Raw genomic sequence first — 14822 nt, forward strand, 5'->3', positions numbered from 1 at the left:
TGCTGGAGAAGGTAAATATATTTGTCCCGGTCAAGGTTTGCTTTAAGTTTTAGGTTTCGGAATGCAAAAAGAATGACTGCCCAAGATCAAGTTTATGCTGAGATTTCTTTTGCTGCTCATTCGGTACCTCTACCCTCTTCTCATCCCATTGAGCCTTTCAGTCACTCATTCCCATTTCTGTTCATGGTATTGACTTAAAAATCATGAGATCTTTAAATATTAATTTTCGATTCCTTTTCTTTGCATTTCGGTTTTTGAGCTTTCAGGGTACACTTGGATCACATTTTTCTCTATAACCACTACAGCAAATATTAAGAGTCTTGTGATAAAATCGAAAGAGTTGATTATTTTGTGTTGTATTATCCTAATCTTTATCTACCAAGCCGAGTATTAAGTTGCAGATATGTAGCTGAAGTTTGTATGGTTTGAAGGGTGTTCCTATGGTCGTATACATTAGATATAATTTATCTCCATAGTCAAGTACTGGAATAAGTTGCCAAGGGAGGTTGTGGAATCTCCCTCGCTGGAGATATTTAAGAACAGATTAGATAGATGTCTGTCAGGGATGGTGTAGATAGTGGTAGGTCCTGCCGTCGGGGCAGGGGACTGGACTCGATGGCCTCTCGAGGCCCCTTCCGGTCCTAGTGTTCTATGATTCTATGATTCTATAGATAACCAGTGTGCATGGGCCTTTTAAATTAACACATTGAGGACTGCTGATTTGTATTTGGAATAAAACCTCCCCATCAGTACTTCTATGGGATTACTTTCCCTTGATTCAAGCCCTTTCAGTTACAATTTATTTTGAATACATTTGTATCTCATCAACTTTCTTCTGCTGCTACTGCTGCTGCCTCTACATATTGCTTGTGATTGCTGGTCATAGTAAGTTCAGCAGTGAAAATACTTTGTGCTGTCTGTACACAAAAGACATAGTGTGAAAGAGCCGTTGTTATCGTACCTTGAATAGAGTGATCTCATGGGATGGTTGTGATGCTCTGTAAAAGTTTTTGCATATCAGTACAGCTATATTTAACTGCTAAAAATTTGTTTCCGATTGCTATTGTTCTTAAAGAGAGGATTAAAGGGGAAGAGGGTGTTTTGTTCACTTACTGTTGAAGCAGTGTTAGAGATGAGGGCTTGGCACGTGTCCAACTTTTATGGGATGTTGCTTAAACGAGATGTTGCTTTCATTGGATTGTCCTGCTGAAGATTCAGTTGTTCAGGCCTTCTAGGAACAAGCAGTATGGTTACTAGTGGGTGTAGAGGGGAGGGTAAGTTTTAATTTGAGCTGTGCTGTTTTTTTTTTTTTTTTTTACTAGCTATGGTATGACAGAACCGTGTGATCTCATCTTTGGTGACAGATAGTGCCTCTTAAAATGGACCTACAGAAGAAATCAGACCAAACAAATAATAGTGTGTAGGACTGGGAAGACAACATTTGTGTAACATAAAAAAAGTCTTTACCCAACTTACTTTCGGATTTATTATTCATAGTCTGAAGACTTGCTTTTTTCTTTATTATGAACAATGGCACAATAAAGTTATACAAAGAGATAGCAAATCATTTCTTTTATAAACTTTTAGGTTGTTATAATATAAAAATTCATACACAAATGATTACACTGCGAGGATGGGGGCCTCATATATGCCTATGTATTTAACTCAATGAGATGAGCCAGAGAGTTTTCATGAAGTCCAAATGTATTTTACATGGCTGGAGTTTTGATTCAGGGTTGATGTGTGGCAGGATATGATCCTAAAATAAAGAGGGAGACAGTTTCCTAGGATTCTAAAATTTGTCGTAAATTATTGTTTAATAAACTTTGTTTTGGTGTTCAATTTATTTGCACGGTTATTCTACTCAAGAATAAAACTTGCAAACTAAATAGTGCAGAACTGAATCTACTCTTCAAAAATCTAATCCTTTAGCAAGGAGGGTCAAACACTGCCCATATGTGGGAGTTGCATATATTTGTGTCAGAAGACAGAATTGGCCTTGCAAAGGATCTGTCCACCTGTTCTGCCTCTCCAAATCCTACTTGCACTGTGTCTATAATTTACCACTTTTGTAACTGCCTTTTGCTAAGAGAACTCTTATTTCGAAAAGTCTTGGCCTGCTCTGTTACTATGACGTTTGGCTTGCTGGGTGGTAATTGTCGACAAGGACTTCCTGAGTGTTATAATGTTCTCTCTAAAAATGACAAAGTGATTGCACTGACTTGATTTGGGAATCCTGCAGGTAAAAGCTGCGCAAACAGCCTCCTCCTATACCCATTACTGCCAGTGCACCTCAGTGTGATGGGAGCTAATGTCAGGCTGGGATTAATGTGCGACTCCAGGTCACTTTGATCTTTTGATGGAGATTTGAACTTCAGTCTCTCTAGAGATGTGCAGGGAAACCCAAGTGAGGAAACTTGTATATAATCCCAACCACATCCTGCATACTTTTGAGTACTTGATTTCTCTCCATCCTTCTCACAAGAGTGGGAATCTTGTCTCTTCTTCATTCCCTTCAAGAGGAAGGATGGGTGTCGCATCAGCTTTCTCCCTCCTTGATTTATTGCAGGGATTGCACACTTAGGGTTCTCCTTACCTCAGGAGAAGAATCTCTTTCTGCTGTCTCCCTTGCTGTTGACTCTTCTTCCTTACGTGATGTGACAGACTCATGGGGGGGGGGGGGGGGTCAGAAGCTGAGATGTTTCAACTTTATTGAAAAAACAGTTCCATTGGTTGCTAATGGGACAATGGCAAACTTTTCAGAATCCGATCTGTTCTTGCTGCACACTGAAATAGGAATGAGTGAATTGGTTGTGTGTGTGTGTGTATGTGTGAGTTAAACCTCCCTATGTTATTTTAAGTGCCTTGCTTATGAATTACTCCACTCTTACTCTCAACCTTTGTATTGAGAAAGCTCTTTATTACATGCCAATGTTTAGCTTTTTTCGTAGGCAAAATTTTTAGGCAAAATTCTGATAGTCTTAATTCGGTAATGTATTGCCTGGAGTATAGTTCAGTGCCTAAAGATGAATGAGATGATAATATAAACCTGAAAAGAAATGCTACAGGGGTTAAAAGAGTGCACAATTACAAAACACTTTAATTCCAGTGCAGGAGCTGACATTCATGTGAAGTAAATTAGTCTAATAAAGATTTATTGACTGGACACAATAGACAGATCAATGTCATGTGTGTGGACAGAAGACATATTGAATCCACCCCTTGGAGCTAGTGAATCAGAACATCCATTTCACTGTTAGGCTCACTTTGAAAAATTGTTCATGAAGCTTCAAGAGTAACATTTGGTCAGTTGGCTTTGGTGGGAGTGAGGGCAGAACTCAAGAGAGGAGAAAGGGGCAGGTTAAACATGAAAATATTTTAATGGATTTGACAAGAAGAGCCTGTGCTTGTCTCTTAGTAAGCCTGATTTTTGTCAATGGTTGTAATGAAGGTTTGAAGTAGACTAGTGTGACTTTTACTGGTTAGAGTACTATACTAGGGGAAAATAAAAAAAAATGTATGCCCGTACATATAGTATGGAAGAGCCACGAGCAAAGTTTTCACTTACAGGTCTGGGAACAAACTTGGTATCATCAAGTGCTCTCAGGTCTGATTTGTATGGGTTATTGTGCACTGCAAGTCTGATTTTATTTCTGACAAATCCCTCATTTGCAAGACAGTTCTAAGTCACATACTGTCTTAATAAACCTGACTATCAGTTAAGAGGATTGTCTGTCCAAATACATAAAAATGAACACAACACATCTTCACTTGGCAGGTTCTATATTTTGTAATTTTATTTTTCATGATTGGGGCAAGCAGCATGATAATGGTAATACAGGTTGAACCTCTGTAGTCTGGCAGTCTTTGGACTTGGCTGGTGCCAAGCCAGATAATTTACCAAACCATGGGTGTCAATATTGTCGAGCAGCGTTATTAGCAATTCCACTGCTTAGTTGGCTCTCAGAAGACATTTAGGGATAAATTACAGCTGAATATCAAAACAGAACACTGACAGCCAGGACTGGTGGCTGTAAACAAACTTTATGGGGCCATGGGAAACTTGGCCACACCCATAATAAGTGGACACCCAGCTAACTAAAATCATGTCAGCCCACAGACGTTGTCAGGTATGGGAGTGCCAAATTAGAGAGGATCAACCTGTATTAAGCCTTGCGCATCACACAAGCCTGAGTATGGAACATGTATGTGACCAAGGTATGAAAGTGCTGTAATACGGATTCCTGATACCCCATTAAGAAATTCCTTTTCTTCGCATTTTCTCAGAGGTTATAGGTACACTACAGCACTCTGTTGACAGAAGTCACTGGACTGTCCGGCTGTTCCCTTGACAAAACAGGCACCCAGAACAAAGCAAACAGGGCTTCTGTCGAGAGAAGCTACCCCCCCACCCCACGGTGTTTACACAGTTTTTTTGTCCACAGAATCAGTCAACAACAGTGTTATGACTCAAAGTTTTGAGGCAGAATGCTGCCAGCAAAAGTGCTGTGTTTTGTCCAGATACTGTCGACAAATCCCATTTTGCGTATGCACACTCCATAAGTTTGGTCGACAAAAATGGGGTATTGGTGGCAAAACTTGCTAATGTAACCACAGCCAGACTGAATAGTTCTTAGTCTATAAATTGTTGCACTAAAATCAATAAGGCAATTAATAAGGAATCTTTTCCTCAATGAGAATAAAGATGACAGAATCTGGAGGATATTTCATAGAGCTGAAAGTGGTGTGGATTTTTAAATTTATTTTAAGCGCAAGTGACAACTTTTAAAATATATTTCTTGGATGACTGTTGTCAGCTCATCAAGAAAGGATCTGGTCCTAGGCTTCAGTCTGCCCTGAGAATGCTCAGCGAATCCCTTCGCGTCACTCACATAATCGCATATGCAATATGTGCATTGGAGGGTCAAGGTCCGTGACCCCAGAGCAGTGTGCCTGATGGATTTGCTCAAGCGCTGCAGGCCAGAGTCCTTTGCTGACCACCAGAAATTCAGGCAGGGGTCTGTGGGAACTCTGAGTGACTCATGCATCTGACAAAGCGGGTCTTTGCCCACGAAAGCTTATGCTCCAAAATATCAGTTAGTCTATAAGGTGCCACAGGACTTCTTGTTGTTTTCAAAGATACAGACTAACATGGCTACCTCCCTGATATTTGTCAGAGTCATTACTGTGGCTCCAATAATAGGCAGTTTAACTGAAGATCCAAAGTTTCTGATGGTTTATAGTTTTGGTGCTTATTCAGACTCAGTTCAGTGAGGTACTTATATTACACGTATCTTTAAATACACCTCTATTCAGTAGAGCACTTAATTATTGAAATCACCCTAAAGTCCAAGGAAATTCTGCCTTTATTTAACTTTAAACATGTGGTCATGTATTCTGCTGAATGGCCTCATTGTTTGAGTCTAAGAGGAAATACAGAGGTCCTCTCCAGAGTTCTTAATTAGGAGAATTACTTGTCTAATGATTTACAATACCTTGAGAAAGCCATTCCAAAAAGCACAAGAGCCATAATATTTGTCCTCCTGGAGAAAGTACATAAGCACATGTTTATCTTCTATCCTCCTAATGTTCAGGGTCTATCTGATCCCAACAAGCCCAAAATATTTTCATTTCAACCCTCTTCTTACATTAAGGCTGTGGCTACACTAGTGAGTTTTGCTGACAAAACTCCAGTTCTGTCGACAAAACTGGTGGAACGTCCACACACAAAATGCATTTTGTTGACAATATGTCGACAAAAGTAGGCACTTCCACCAACAGCCTTCTGCCTCTCCCAGATGAGGAAGAGCGCCTTTTTTCAACAGGTTCTGTTGACAAACAAGCTGCGTGGATGCTCTGAGACTACTTCTCTTGACAGACAGCGTTCCCAGGACAATAGGCAGCCCTGTCTGCTGTGCTTCCAGGTACCTGTTTTGTCAAGACAGTGGCCACGCATTCTGGCCGCTCTGTCGATGGAGTGGAGCGCTCTTCTGATTGGCTTTTGTGTGTGTTTTCACTCTGTTGACAGAAGTTTTGTCAGGAAATCCCTTCTGACAGTGACTTCTGTCAACAGATTGCTGTAGTATAACCATAGCCTTTGTATCCTTGGATAGGCCAATCTTTCCACATTAGTTTGTCCTACCTGTTATGTTTTTTGTGTAGCTACAAGTGTCACCCCTTGGACCAAATCCTGAGCTCCAGTCAGGACTAAATCAAGAATTTCTGCTTCTCTGTGGGCTCCAGGACCAGCTCCTCCAAGAACGAGTCATTTTAAGTGTCAAGAAATTGTATTTCTGCATTCTGTCCAGAGGTGACTTGTAACCAGTCAATATGGGGATACTGAAATCCCCCTTAGTACTGAGTTTTTTGTTTTATAGTCTTTCTAATCTCCTTCAGCCCAGTCATTATCACCATCCTGGCCATGGGATCGGTAGTACACCTGTGCTCCTATGTTCTTATTATTAGAGCTTGGAATTTCTATTTGTAGAGATTCCATGAAGCAGCACCCTGTCTGTTGGGTGCTGCTCCAGAGCCAAGGACATAGAGATGTTGTTCCATCTCCACCAGAGCAAGAAATAGAAAAGCACATAAAATAGGCAACGGGTAAAAGCTTTCTATGTTCGGATCACATCATCTATGTGCTCCCTGTGCTCAAGGTGGTAGTCCATTGTGCTTTAAATTTGTTGCTGCAGCTATCTTTTGTATTGTCTAAACGTAGCGTCAGAGCCTGGCATCTGTCTAGTGTGTAGCTTAAAAAAGTGTGTTTGATCATGGGGTCAATTACACTCCAACACAAGTACATGCAGTGTGCTTCTGAATCTAGGAAAGATTGAACTTGTTCATAATTTTATAGTTCTCTGGCTACAATAAATAACTTTTAAATGCATCCCAGTTTCCTCCCTCCTCCAAAAAATTGACAGAGTCTTCAAGACCCTAATGTGGAAATAGTTGGGTGCTTTTGAAATCTGGATTTCCTTTTGAAGGAACCCCATCTACATGGCTAGTTCACAATTCGAAAGCAGCAGTTTCGGCGCTCTGGGTGGCTGCCATTATGCAAACAAGGCACTGAATATTCATATCAGCACCTCATTAGCTTTTCGACCTGTTTCATTTATATGTCCTTTCTGAAAGGGAGGGGCATGTGTAGACATAGCCTTAGGGTCTGCCTACGCAACAGCCTTGTTTTGAAATAAGCTATTCCGGAAGAGAGATTCCAGAGTAGTTTATTTCAAAATAATGCTGCTACACCCAAAATGCATTTCAAAATAGATTAGCTACAGACAATAGAGCCTATTTTGAAATAGAGTCATTGGGTGCGCTATGGCTTATTTTGAAATAGGCGCTGTTCCCTATCTATAAAGCCCTATTTCGAAATAGGTGCTATTCTTCTGAAATGAAGTTTACCTATTAAGAAATAGTGGTTGGATTGTGTAGATGCTTGCAAAGTTATTTTAAAATAAGGACTGTTGTTTCAAAATAACCGCTGTGTAGACATACCCTTAGTCATGCATAAGTGCTTTCCTGAATTAGGTCTATTTATTGCAAATTTTGGCAATTCTTTTATCCAGTAACATTTGTATGTTTCAGAATTTGATCAGTTCAGTAGATGGTGAACAATTTGTGGTCAGTTTTGGTGACCCATTATTTGAAAAAGCTATTTTTTTCATTGTTATTAGTTCTGTCAACAAATGGCCTCATTCTGCCTTTTTTACTCAGACAAGGCTCACATTAGTTGTACTGGAAAGGACCTTAGGATTAATTACTGCATTAAAAATTTAGAACTTCAAGGTATAGTGCAGAAAAAATATCAGTTTCAATCCTGCAATAAGGTGCAGGATCTGTGTACGTACTATACTCAAATTCATATAATATTTAACTTTCTCTACAATAATGGTTATTGTTTGTAGGGTTCATCTCAGTAATACAGTAGAATTAACACACCGAAGAGCATCTGTGTTTTTTCTTAACAGCTATCCACCATTGAGTTCTGAAGTTCGCAGTATTTTAAAGAGTCTTGTGAAATGTATGTCTCATGAAAAGCATACAGTTCCAGTCCTTTACAGAGTATGAAAACACATTTTTATTGTTCTTCCACTTCACAGACGAAAAAGCTTTTATAAAGCTTAAAAAGCCTTAAATAAAAATCCTTTCTTTTGTACAAAACAATGTGGAGGAATGAAATGTATGCCTCAGGATAGAAAGCCTGCAATGTAACAAATGAAATCAGACAGAGACAAAAGATTCTATAGGAAATCCAGATTTAACAGGAAGTGTGTTCTACAAAAATCAAAAAGTACAAAAAGTACTTCTGTGTCTGGGATGCAGTAGGCATTACTAAATGCCATTCATACTGCATAATTATTTAGACAGATTTTTATAAAGAGAAGTAGAAGAAGAAGAAGATTATATTTGTCGTAAGAATGTAGTTCTTGCCTACTGATGTAACTGTATGTATCACAATAGTAAAAGTGATATGGAGAATACTCTCATTTTTATTAATGGAAGACTTTTAAAAAAAGATTCTGATAGTGGGTTGTTCAGCTTAACTGCCTTTGACTTATAGCCCTTTACATTGATTTCTTAGATTTCTGCTTCCATGTTTTACCATCATGTAACACTTGTAATGTGCAGGTTTGATTCCAGTTTCAGGGATTGACTAAACTTTAATCAAGTTTGAATTCACTTGAGTGTTGTTGATTTGAAATTCCGGATGAACTTGAATGCTGTGGTTCAAGTTTCACTTAGGAGAATGATATCCTAAAGGAATGGAGAGACATTATTTTCAATATCAAATTAACCAAACCCTGTTATCAGAGTTGAGTAATCACAAAAGTGCACTCTAAGCTGCATAATAAGAATGGACTGGATGAAGTTGAAAGAATGTCATTCTTGTTACATGTAAATGAATGGCTATTATACCATTTAGTGTTCTTGACACAATCTAGGTCATATAATAACATTTCAGAATCTGTGTCCAAAATACTGCATCAACGATTATAGTTCCTATTGTAATGTTTTTGGTACTTTTGGTCCTTAGTTGTTTAACTGAGCATACCAGATAGGCTAGTGGCACTCTAATCAGGGAACCTCAGGATATAAATCCATTCAAAATGCAGTTTTGCAAGGTCTGAGTTGCATGATAGATTACCATAGTTATAGTACTTAATGGGTATTAATTTTCCTCTACTACTTCCTCATGGGCAAAGGGGATTGCCTTACCCAATTCAGTTTTCTGGAAGAGATCAAGATTTACCCAAAGCCTAGAGAATGTTACAGGCATAACTCGGAGCCTTTCCAAGGCTTCATACAATAATCTGAGAGTACCCTTTGGACAGTACTTTGAAAATATGGTAATGTATGCCACATACGTGAGGATTTACATCCTGATTTCTAATTCACTTGCAAATCTTCCATTGACTTCAGGGAGGTGGATGGATTGCCTTCTGTCTGTGTAGAGTTGAAGTGACTCTCACAGGCTATGGTTACACTAGTGAGTTTTGCCAACAAAGCTCCGGTTTTGTCAACAAAACTTGTGAAACATAACACATACAAAATGTGTTTGGTTGAGTTTGTCAATGAAACTCAACACTTTTGCTGGCAGCCATGTGGTATAACACTGATGTTAACAGATTCTGTCAACAAAAAGCTGTGTGGATGCTCTGGGGGACCTTCTCTCAACAGACGGAGCACTCGGAACAAAGGGTGGCCCTTCTGCTGTGCTTCTGGGTGCTGGTTTTGTCAAGGAAGCAGCCAGGCAGGCTGGCACTCTGTTGACAGAATGGAGTGCTCTTTCGATCCAATTTTAGTGTGTGGCCACACTTCTGTCAACAGAAGCTTTGTTGGGAAATGTCTTCTGACAGTGACTTCTGTTGACAGAGCACTATAGTGTAACCATAGCCTTACGGTATGGTTCCTCACGAGGGTTCTGTGCCTTTGTATTTGAGCTGGGGCGGAGTAACATAGTTCAAATATGGATCCAGATTTACACTCAGGGGCTACGTCTACATTACAGCAATCCTTCAAAAGAAGTTCTTCCAGAAGATCTCTTCTGAAAAAATGTCTTTTGAAAGATTGTGTCTGCACACACAAAGTGGATAGAAAGATAGAGCCACTCTTTCGAGAGAGAGTTGCCACACAGCCCCAGCTGCTCTTTCCAACAAATAGGGCAGGAAATGCCGTGGACAGGGTCACATGGCCAGCATGCCCTTCCAGGAGCTCTGGCCACCCATTCCTTAAAGGGCCTCTGCCAAACACCTCTTCCTTGCACACACTGCTATGGCCTGCCTTGCTGCAGACAGCACAGCAAAGCCTATGCAGGGACTAGAAGCTCATATTAGAGAGCTATGGACCAACAGCAGCTCACAGACTGGGACCACATCCACGTTGTGGTTGGCCTCCTGGCAACGGTGATGATGGATACCCTTCAACTCATCTGGTGGCAGAGACCCCTGCTGGGGCCAGGGAGCCCTACTTCCCCTGGCCCCAGCTGCAACCTCACTGCCCCCAGGTGATCGAGCACATCTGGGGCTACCCCAGCAGCTCTGACAGGCGGGTGAGTGGGACGATGCCCACTGGCTGCAGAAATTCAGGATGAGGAAGGAGACATTCCTGGAACTTTGCCACTGGCTTCCCCTCATCCTTTGACACCAGTATACCCACGTGTGGCCCACTCTTCGCCTCAAGAAGTGTTTGTAGACAGCAAAGGAAAGTTTTAAGGATGGTTTTGAAGAAGGAAAGTCAAGTAGCTTTCTGGATGTTTATGAGGAGCTCCTTCTCAATGGCTGCATCTACACATGCACGCTACTTCGAAGTAGCGGCGCCAACTTCGAAATAGCGCCCGTCACGGCTACACGTGTTGGGCGCTATTTCGAAGTTGAAAGCGACGTTAGGCAGCGAGATGTCAAAGTCACTAACGCCATGAGGGGATGGGAATAGCGCCCTACTTTGAAGTTGAATGTCGAAGTAGGGCACATGTAGCCGATCTGCGTCCCGCAACATTGAAATAGTGGGGTCCGCCATGGCGGCCATCAGCTGAGGGGTTGAGAGACGCTCTCTCTCCAGCCCCTGCTTGGCTCTATGGTCACCGTGTGCAGCAGCCCTTAGCCCAGGGCTTCTGGCTGCTGCTGCGGCAGCTGGGGATCCATGCTGCATGCACAGGGTCTGCAACCAGTTGTTGGCTCTGTGGATCTTGTGTTGTTTAGTGCAACTGTGTCTGGGAGGGGCCCTTTAAGGGAGCGGCTTGCTTTTGAGTCCACCCTGTGACCCTGTCTGCAGCTGTTCCTGGCACCCTTATTTCGATGTGTGCTACTTTGGCGTGTAGACGTTCCCTCGCAGCGCCTATTTCGATGTGGTGCTGCCCAACATCGAAGTTGAACGTCGACGTTGCCAGCCCTGGAGGACGTGTAGACGTTATTCATCGAAATAGCCTATTTCGATGTAGCATGCACATGTAGACGTAGCCAATGTGTGGGAACAGCATGGGGAGCATTGTTTGAAAGTTTAACAAGTTGTCAATGGAGGCTAGGATCCTGAGATGACTGGAGGCGAGGATTGAGATCTTGATAATAATAATGATAATGAATGGCTGATAACAGGTTTAGGCTCTGGACGGCCTTTAGAGTAAAGATATGCCATTTATGTGCGAAGCAGCATGGTTAGTGGAAGGATGCAAAGAAAGAACTGAGATGGTCAGAGTGACAGGGTAGAGAAATTATAGTGGCAGCAGCATTCTGCATGGATGTGAGTGGGGCAAGAATGCATTTGTCAAGGCCAGAGAAAAAAAGATGTTGCACTACCTGAGACAAGAAAGAGCCTGGACCAAAGTTTTAGGTGTATGGATGAATGGCAAAGAACATATTTTAAAGATATTATGCAGATGGAATCAGCAAGACTGAACTGCAACCTGAATATGAAGGGATTGTTTCAAGAGTGAGTCAAAGATGAATCCCAGGCTACAGGCTTGTTAAGTAAATTATTGCACAGCTGGAGAAGTGCAAAGTAAGCTTAATGTACCACAGACCTTGACCTTCTGAACTCAGCTAAAGAAATTGCCATTGGAGGTTTAGAGAGACGGGGGATGAGGTTCTGCACTTTTACAGTTGATATTTACTTAATTTTTTGTTTCCCAAAATTGCATTCCAGAACAAGTGAGCAGTTTGTTCTGGTGCACAGTTTGTGGTCGGACAAAACATGTTTTCATGTTTGTGTTTTGTGGTTAGACTTGTGCAATCACTTCAGACATCAGAGGAAGGGAGATTAAAATGTTATTAGTCTAGTACTCTGATAAAGGTCTTCTCTGGTTTTGGCAGCAATATAAATGGCACTTGTTTCCAGACACACAATACAGTATTTTGCAGTATAATCCCAGGAACAGTTATGAACCAGAATAAAATATTATGTTATTAGCTCAGTTCCATCTATACGGTAGGAACAAAGAAGCTGAGGAAAGTAAATATTAATTTTTACGTGATTTTTCACTTTGGCATCCAGGTTAGCATTAGCAATAAAAGAAAAGAAAAACAGAAGTGAGACCTTTAAATAACTTGGCATAAACATGTTGCATTCTGAATACTACTTTATATAAGCAACGGTACAGTATAGTGTACCTCTAAGGTAGCTATCTTTATTGAGGGGAATTTTCTTTTGAAATATTCCTTGACTTGATTTGATAGCTGCATTTTGCTCTCATCATATACCTATTCTTTAGAGAAGCACAGAATTACATGTGATCAAGGAGGATTTGTCAGGAATGAACTTGGATTCATTCTTGCTCTTTTTGTTACTTTCTCAAGAGCAGTCAATGCAGAGAGACAGATATGGTGCCATGTTAAAATTGGACCTACACATTGTTTTTATTTATAATGAACATAAGAATTATAAAACCAAATAGGCATACTTCTAATTATACAGATTCCTATGTCACACTGTAAAATCTCAGGACACCCTGCCTCTTAATTTACAAATTGCTACCAGCTTAAATAAGCCATATGCATAAAAATGAGACCCATCTAGCATAATAATAATGGGCATTAAAATTATTATAGTATGAAATACATGACTTTAAATCTTCAAGTATCATACAAAAGTCCCAAGAATAGTACCAAGTGACATCACGCATTTTCTTCTTGTGCTCTTTCCTTGAAGAAGGTTCTTTGCAGCTGAACCTCTGGGACCATTTCTGTTCATTAAACTGTCATCTGACACTGCATTTGAGAGCGCATTTATAATGTGTTTTAATGTTGCTATTTATTGTCTTAGGGTTCCAAATCATACTGATGCATTTAAATGAGGATTTATATAATATAATATCCTTATTCCCAAAAGCAGGCCTTTGCTTTTATTCAAGCTTTTTGAGAGGCGTATTTGCTATCCTATATTTGTAACACTGTATGATGTACAGAGAACATACTCTAAGGGACTAAAACATATATTATTCCCAGATGAACAAATGGTGTAAGTGGCACCAAATGTTCTTCTTTGCTAAAAAGTCTTCTGTGCCATTTTGGGGAAACATTTCTCTCTGTTTCTTCCCACACTGTGCAATGTAAGATATAATATCCCTGTGACTTCCACTAAAGAGTTGACTTTGAACAGGAACTCTGGAAGATTGTGTTTTATTTAAAATCAAGAAAACTAAGGTTGTGCAGAAATTGAGTTTGATGTGTTGAAGAGGCTGTGCCTGGGAAACTGATATCAGGTTGGACCAATTATATGCATTATGGATATGGCAGGGTAAATTTGTTGATGCAAATTGTGATTTGTCCATTACAGTCAATGGAGCTATGATACTGAAGATCTACTCCATTATATTTTGCAAACTATTCTATTTCATTACTAATAAATCCATGGATGAACTCCTAGCTTCCAGTGAAGCTTGCCATTGATTTCAGTGAGACTAGGATTTCACCTAATAAAGAATAAATATTCTCTAGGTACTAGGAATAATGATGAAAATACTTTTCACATAGATCACTGTTGTCTATATCAGCAACTGGAATAGTGCGGACCATATTAGCAATATCAGTAGTTGAGAGGTGAGGATCATAACACATTAATATAATCACATTAAAGAAGTATGTTTTTACAATGAACATTGCACATCTAACCACTTAGTTCTTGGGGCTGATGAACACGATGACCCATTGAGACAGCAGCATTTGGCACTTAAAGTCTGTGTTGCTTTGGGATAGGATTTGAATTAGTTTCCCTGAATTGTTAGTGCTGACAGTTGTTATTGTCTGCTGAAACAGTTATAAATATGAGACTTTTCTTTTATTTTTATTTTTACTGTGTGGTTAGGGTTCCCCTCTCTTATGCCCTACATTGTGACAGATGATTTACTATCCTGATTTGGTTTGGTAGAAGTCTCTAGTTGACACTTTCTTCTGTCCCTGTGTGTTTGCATGTGTGTGACCTTGGAGCAGAAAGGACAGTCCCTATTGTAGCTATTCTGATTAAACTCCAGCTGACCGTCTGTAACCTGAGGATAGTCATTAATTCAAAGAGCACTCTTTGCATCAGATTAACAGCTGTGGGACTTCCAGCCTATCTTAGATTCTGAATATGAGGCAGAAGTAGTAATAGTCTGATATAATATTTGCTAAACTTAGTTTCCAAAGCTAATTAAAAATACACATATCCTCCTGACGTTAAGTATTTCAGCCCTTACTCTTTCTCATATTTATTTTGAATATTGTAGTGTAAGTACTGTATCTATGTCAGTTAAATCACTTTAACTTCCTATGAAGGACCTTATTGATTAGAGTATCAGTCTATATCAGTAAAGTATCCATTTTATCTGTCTTGTATCAGAGGATTGTTTA

The 14822-nt window shown here is 40.1% G+C and overlaps 1 protein-coding gene across 1 annotated transcript in view; it reads left to right on the forward strand.

Annotated features, from left to right (window-relative positions):
- The window catches only part of MEGF10 (multiple EGF like domains 10), a 151825-nt gene that overhangs the window by 60308 nt on the left and 76695 nt on the right, over positions 1–14822 (forward strand). The window lies entirely within an intron of this gene.

Source organism: Carettochelys insculpta, chromosome 5 (assembly GCF_033958435.1).
Source record: "Carettochelys insculpta isolate YL-2023 chromosome 5, ASM3395843v1, whole genome shotgun sequence".
NCBI lineage: Eukaryota > Metazoa > Chordata > Testudines > Carettochelyidae > Carettochelys > Carettochelys insculpta.